At 42.4% G+C, this 7598-nt stretch overlaps 1 pseudogene; it reads right to left on the reverse strand.

Annotated features, from left to right (window-relative positions):
• Positions 1–1870: 1870 nt before the first annotated feature.
• LOC131760908 (cytochrome b-c1 complex subunit 7 pseudogene) lies at positions 1871–2209 on the reverse strand (annotated as a pseudogene).
• Between the last annotated feature and the right edge of the window lie 5389 nt (positions 2210–7598).

A 7598-nucleotide genomic window follows, 5' to 3' on the forward strand; every position in this document is an offset into this window, starting at 1 on the left:
TCAGCAGCCATGGCTCACGGGCCCAGCCGCTCCGCGGCACGTGGGATCCTCCCGGACCAGGGCACGAACCCGTGTCCCCTGCATCGGCAGGCAGACTCTCAATCACTGCGCCACCAGGGAAGCCCTCAGCTGGGGAATTTTTAAACCTCTAATGGCCTGGCTGCCCCCAAGACCAATTCAGTATAAACCTCTGGGGCTAGAACCCAGGCTTCAGGAGTGTTTAAAGCTCCCCAGCTGTTTTCAATGTGTAGCCAAAGTGGAGAACCCCTGCCTCAGGAGAACTCCTGCATTTTCTTGTTCATGGTAGGTCCTGGGAGTCCTGGCTTATGGGGGGCTTCCTGGGTCCCTACAACCCAGCTCATCCCCAGGAGAGACATCAATGTTCCTTGGCTCCCAGTATGAACATAGTTTTGTTCAGATTTCAGAATAAATGGATGAAGGAAGAAATGAAATGGATCAGGGCTAGAAATGACTTTGGCCACTGGACGAATATAGGGAGAAATAGTTGAAAGATGGGAGTTAGAATATCTGGGTTCTTTGTGAGATCTATCATCCAACAGCTATGTGATCTTAGGTTACTTTTCACTGAACCTCAGGTTCCTCATGGCTCTGCCTTTCTGTGATGCTATTAGGATTAAATGAACTAAAACACATGAAAAGAGTTTTGTGAAATGTAAGGTACTATATAAGTATTATTATTTTTATTATTTTGTAACTAGTAATATGCAGAATGTGCTCAGAGAAAGATGATAGCTGAGGAAGACACGAGAAAGGTTGAATTACCCTCCCATAGGAGACCCAGGCCTCTGGATGGACAGGCAGAACTAAGTTCAAAGCGAATTAAATAAGGGGCAAATCCATGGACTGAAATGAGAAGCAACTTGACGTGCTAAACACAAAATACTTCTTTCTCAGAAATCCAGAGAAGAGACTCTGAGAAAGATCTCCCCTTTGCTTTTCTGATGGCTTCCAGGAATTTATCCCAAAGTGGTGATGTCTCAGAATAAATAGGTTTTCTTCTCATAATTAAGCCAGAGGTTCTGGAAAAGGGCTGAGCACAAAGCTGAATTCACTACCGAGATTGCTTTGCAGTTTAGCTTAGGTCCCAATGAGGCAATCCCTGTGTGCCACCAAAAAAAGAATCCTTGCATATAGCTTTTTAAATTGGTGATGGTTTTCCAGAATCCTTGCATCTGGACAACAGCCTACTTATGTCTCTACACTGACTTTATTTTCCTCGGAAATTAATTTATTCTTTGAAAATAACAGGCCCTGGAAGGAACTTTACTGCAGCACTCTTTGTGGGAGGAGCTCAGCATTAGAAAGGGCCATGTGAGATATCATTTGACGTGGGTCATGATGAAGAGAGCTGAGAGCCCCCCCTTAAGCATAGGGACCATGACTTTTTCATCTTAGTATCCCCTACATGCACAGGACCCAGAAAAAGTACACAGTGAATCAATGCCCTGGAAGCGTATGCTGTAGGCACAGTCCCTAGCTCATGGCAGGAAATTAATAAATGTTTGTGGAAAGAATAGCATTGTCACCAGGTCTAACACACTGACAGTGTCCACTATCATGCAAGCATGTTTTCCTTTTGTTCATCTCAGCCCACTATCAGCTGCAACTTCTCCCATAAAATGGAGATCTGTTGCCCCACATTCTCAGGGTTAATATGGATCTATAGTGAAAAGAAACCATAGCGTTTGTATGGTACATTATAGTTGTGTTACTTTTTTATAATTATTATAGACATTTATTTTAAATAATACATTTACAGCCCAGATAGTTCTGCATTGTATATGCCAGGTTTAACCAACTTCATACAAATACTTTGAGAATGGCTGCATCCACAGAGTTTTAAACTATATGATTATTTCTTTGCCAATTCTTCTCTCTCTTTTCTTTCCCGAATAACCTCTTTCAGATATGGTTCAAGGTAGAATTTATCCTCCTCATATTTTGTCCACTGCTCTTTAGGCAAGATCTGCTGCCTCAGGGTCAGGTCCAGTGCTCTCTTAACGCAGAACACCCTGTTGTTATAAAGGTTCTCAGGAAGCCTTCTTATGGATTCTTTTACATCGTCATTCTCATATGTTGTATCATCTCACATTAAGCCCAGTTTATTGAACCCGGCAGCATTGTAATACCATTTTCAAATACCCTCCAGCCGTTTGCTTGACGCTGCAACAGCAGGCTTGCTCGTCATTTTGACCCGAGACCTAGTTGTATTATTGAACTGGAGCTTCGCAACTTGAGGAGTGACTGTTGCAATAATCATTGCAGGCAAAAGATAAAGGAAACCTAAGCAAAGAGAGTGACAGGTTTCTGGCTTGGGCACCTGAGTGGATGACAGTGCTATTCACTGAGATATGAAGGAGGTATAGTTTTGAGGGGAAATAGGACACATTTAGTTATAGACCTACTGAGTTGTAGGTGCCTATCATCCAGGTGGCGGCGCTGAGTAGACCACTGAATATGCAGGTATGAAACTCGGGAGACTCCTGGATAGATATTTTCTTGAGCACTATCAGCATATAATAATTATAGAAATCCAGGGAAAAAATGAGTATAGAGAGAAGAACAGTGAGAGCAATTTTAAGGGGAAGGATGTGATAGGCCAGTAGCAGAGGATTGAGGAGAAAGGTGAAAATGGACACAGTCAGAATGAAAGAAGAGAAGGTAGTGTGGAAGGGGCCATGAGGTTAAGAGAGAGATTTTTTTTTAAGCTTTATTTTTTTATTTATTATTTTTTTTTTTGTGGTACGCAGGCCTCTCACTGTTGTGGCCTCTCCCATAGCGGAGCACAGGTTCCGGACACACAGGCTCAGCGGCCATGGCTCACGGGCCCAGCCACTCCACGGCATGTGGGATCTTCCCGGACCGGGGCACGAACCTGTGTCCCCTGCATCGGCAGGCGGATTCTCAACCACTGCACCACCAGGGAAGCCCAAGGGAGAGATTTTTAAAGATTGGAAAGACATGTTTAAATGCTAATGGGAAAAGACAAGGTGGACCTGCTAGGCACCTCTGTATCTCTTCATCACCACATTTGACCACAATAATCCTCATAAAGTGTTGACTTCAGCCTTTCAGACCTTTAGCACAAGTTCCTCTCTTAGCCAACTCCAACTCATACAAAAAATGGAATTCTAGGAAATGAAGTTCTCAGTTCATCCAAGTTGACATATCACAATCCAGCATAGTACATGCCTTGTCAACTTGGTGTCTACACACACTCTTTAACTATATTTAATTTCCAAATAAAACCATCAACGAGACCATGCTTTTGTATAACATGATTAAACTACTCTTCACACAACTGAAAACATGCTAACCATCTCTAACCAAAAGATACACAAAGTCCACTTCATCTATCCTGAAGAGCAAAGTTTTGCCATCCATCAGGCACTAAACTGAATCTTCAAAAGGCTATTACATAATTCAATCAGGTGAGCTGTTTCTAGGTGATGGGAAGACTAGTATTGCCCTCGTTTTCTGTAAAGTGAGTGCCCTGGTCAGAAATAATGCTCTGTGGTGCACAGGGCTTTCTGTAAGTCCATACATAGATGGGTGTTTTGGGAAGAATCACCGAGGAGGGGAAAGCAAATCCATATGCAAAGTAAGTATCTATTCTAGTAAGAACAATACACTTTCCCTTCTATTATGGAAATGGCTTCGTATACTCAGACTGATGCCAGGTGAACTGAGAAACAATGTCATGTATTTGACTGGTGTTGGTCTTTGCTTTTGGCATTTAGGGACTCAGTAGTGGAGGTAGCCAGACTGGCTCTTTAATCAGCAACCTGGACAACCTCTGTCCCTGCAGCCATGGCCACTTTATTTATGAATGCCTTGGTCAAGGACAGGAGTGACTGGGGAAAGAGGCTGACTGACATCCACAAAACAGGTCATCTTATCTACCTGATTAAGATCTTGCTCTTTGGTTAGCATTCACCTGGGACACGAATATCATATTCTGTGCTCTTTCAAAGAGGTCCATCCTCATACCTCTTTTCCAGAACTCACTGCCTCCAATTCTCCAGTAATCTTCCTTCCAATCCAAACTCTTAGTGATTTGCTCATGAATTAATGTAGAGCGCTACTTTTGTTCATCTCTCCTTCCAGGCAAATTAACCAACCAGGTGTATTGCTTGGAGTTTTGACCACTGAAGAGATTTCTCTTCAACACTGTCCTTCATAGTCACACTGAGAGGAGCTACAGTGCTGCAGGCATCCAATTTCAACTTCTGCCAGTATTTTTGGTGTTGATTTGGAATGAGAGACTGAAGAGGGGTGTGAGCTTAGAGAATAATTCTGGAGGGAGGGGGAAGAATTTTGAAGAGAAAAGAGAGCTGCTGTCCACAATGGAAAACTGGGGAAAGAACAGAGATATTTAACAGATTTTATTAATGTTTAAAATATAATTTTGCAATATAGAACCTCTTCCCCTAGTCCCATGGGATTTTGAGTAAAATATTCATTTCTCATCCATGCATGGAAGAGGTGGACCTACAGTGGGAATATATCAAAATGCTGAGTGCAGTCTCAATAGTAGGCCTGGAGCAACAGCTATAGCTGCTCCCAGGAAGCCTGCTACACCCCTGTTATATTGGCGAAAACCAGTGCAAAGCACTGTTATTAAATTGCTGTGAGCAGTTTCTGCCCTGCAAGAATACACTTTGAGGCAGATTGTCCTTTGTTTCAGGAGGCTAAAGCCCTGAACTGGCCCTTTAGTTACCCAAAGTTTCTACCTGTTTTTCTTGGGAAGATCTGTTGTGTAACCTGAATGCAGATATTTTAGCCTAAAAAGCTAAATGACTGTGGTATGATATAAATTGTCCTGGCTAGGTTTTAGCAGCCAAAATTATGCATCTACAGATTTTGTTGCTTCTTTTTGGAGAAATGTTTATTTTCTTTGTAGACAGTTAAACTGGATGTTCTTCACCTAGAAGTGGTTGCTTACTCCTGTAGAGATGCATGTGCCCTTATGTGCAGAAATAGGAAGCTGTGAGGAAGAGAAAGGCAGGAGGGTCATGTAAGTAAGGTCTTCACCTCACCCTGGAATAGTCTTTAAAAGCTGGGCTTGGTTTGATGCATGCCAGCTGTTTAATGTCTTGTACATGGGACATGTGGTTAAGAGCATGGGCTCTGGGGTTAGATCACCTTCATCTGAATCCCCCCTCTACCATTTACAGGCCGTCTTGCCTTGAGCAAATTACCTAACTTCTCTGTTCTTCATTTTCCTTATTTTAAAGTTGGAGAGATAATAGTTGTAACTCTATAAGGTTGTTGAGAGGATTGAAATGAGTATGTAGAGAGTTTAGCACAATGCTTGGCATATAGTAATATCTCAATAAATTTTAAAACAATCAAGAAAATACTGATACTGGGCTATCAATGCTATGATTGTTTTGTAGGAACCAGCAGGTGAGGCCACACTCCTTTGGATAGGCTGGAGTCTCTTCTGGAAAGGTAAAATTCCTACGGGCACTCATCCCAAGAAGATGTGGATTCCAGGAGCAGATGATGGAATGAGAAATCAAGGATAAGTAACATGAGAAATGGGTCAGAAATGAGTGAGACAGAAGTATTCACAGTGAAGTCCCAGATCTTCTGAGGGAAATGGAGAAACAGTCTCTGAAATTAATAGTGGGGCTTCTGACCAGAAGTAAGACCCCCCAAAAACAAGAAATGAAGGCTGCTCAAGCTCTGGTCAACGAGGATGCTTCAAGATGGTAAGAAACTTATGTATGAGATAAAGGGGAGTTGGGATCTGCACCCATCTTGGGGTACCCGCTCACGACTTATGAGGAACACACTGAAGAGGATAGTTTTTCTGTCAGTATTGCTGTATAACAAACCACCCCAAAACTCAGTGTCATAAAACAATAATTGTATTTTACTCTTGGTTTCTGTGGATCAGGAATTTTGACACAGCACAGCAGGGCTGGCTTGTTTCTGGTCTCTGATGTGTGGGGCCTCATCCAGCAAGGCTTGAATGCTGAGGTGACTTGATAGCTGGGGTTTGGGATCATCTAGAGGTGTCTTCAAAGTTGATGCTGGCTATGGCTGGGACCTCAGGTGAGCTGACGGCTGGAAAAAGTACAAGTGATCTCTCCATGTGGTGTCTCAGCATGGGATAGTTTGGGCTTCCTCATAGCTTGGTGGTTGGGTTCTAAAAGTGAGTCTCCCAAGAGAACTGGGCAGAGACGTGATTCCTTTTTATAATCTAACCTTGGAAGTCACATAGTGTCACTTCTTTCAACCACAAATCCACCGTTTCTAGGGAAGGGAACATAGATTCCACTTCTCTATGGGAGGACCGTCAAAGTCACATTGTAAATAAGAGTATGTGGAATGGGAGTTATTCTTTCTGTCATATTTAGAAAATGTAATCTGCCACAGATGGATGACACTACCAAACTGCTCTCTTGCCTGGGTTTTGGGGGAATTCTTTTAACATCCCTCCACACCTGGGACTCAAAAGCTTAATGAGCAAGGCTCTATTTGACAGTCCAATAGGACAGCATTCCTTTAAAAGTTAGAACTGGAAAAGTTGGCTGCATGATATGTTATCAGCTGGACGGAAAAACCACTTTCAATACAGTGAGTGGAAAACAGGGACAAACATAATGATGGAAAAGTAGGAGCAACAGAAGAAAACCCTGCCCGGAGAAGCAATGGAGAACAACCGTAGCAGGATGAAGAATGGGGAGAAACAGCAGACCAATGAAGACCATAAAAGGAAAGAATAGTTTCTCTGAAACAAATCAATCTTGGGCAGATTTAGCCAATCTTGACTTACAAAGAGTATAAGTTAAATGCCCCCTCCCATTTTAAATTAGGGGGGACATTAACTGAGAGAAATTATTTGCTGTTCATGTGTATTAACACTAAGTATTCTGTCATATTCAGGAGTGACGGCTCAAATGGGGACCATACTTCTAAGAGATGGTGACATCTCAGAACTACATAGTAATTTACTACTATTGCTTCTTATAAATGTGTTCTAACAGGTATACTACATTCACTTCTTAAATGATTATATGATATTAAATTAGGGATTTTTCAATGTTATATCTTTTATTTATTATGTTAAGCATCCACTCTCCTAATTTGTGTTACCTCTGAGTCTAGGTTATACTTCTGGAGTTTGTCAAACTATTTAGGCATCACTACCTAGAACGTTTTAGCACCAGGTGGCAGCAAAATCTGAGAGCTGAGATAAAATTCTTGGCAGGAAAGTAAACAATTAAGAATTTGCCTCAAACCTCAGGATGGTTAATAAGGAGTAACAAATGCATAACTTCTCCACTCCCCTTGCTTCTGTTTAGAGCTTCTCTCTCTCTCTCTCTCTCTCTCTCTCTCTCTCTCTCTCTCTCTCTCTCTCTCTCTCTGTCTCTCTCTGTCTCTCTGTCTCTCTCTGTCTCTCTCTCTCTGTCTCTGTCTCTCTCTGTCTCTCTCTCTCTCTCTCATTTTAGTGAGTGATTATCCAAATTGTGCACACACACACCCCCTGCCCTCCTTACACTCACTTATACTCTCGAACACACAGAGAAAACAGCCAGTCAGCCAGCTGAGTGGACTGCGCTGGA

The sequence above is a fragment of the Kogia breviceps genome, chromosome 8, assembly GCF_026419965.1.
Source record: "Kogia breviceps isolate mKogBre1 chromosome 8, mKogBre1 haplotype 1, whole genome shotgun sequence".
Classification (NCBI taxonomy): domain Eukaryota; kingdom Metazoa; phylum Chordata; class Mammalia; order Artiodactyla; family Physeteridae; genus Kogia; species Kogia breviceps.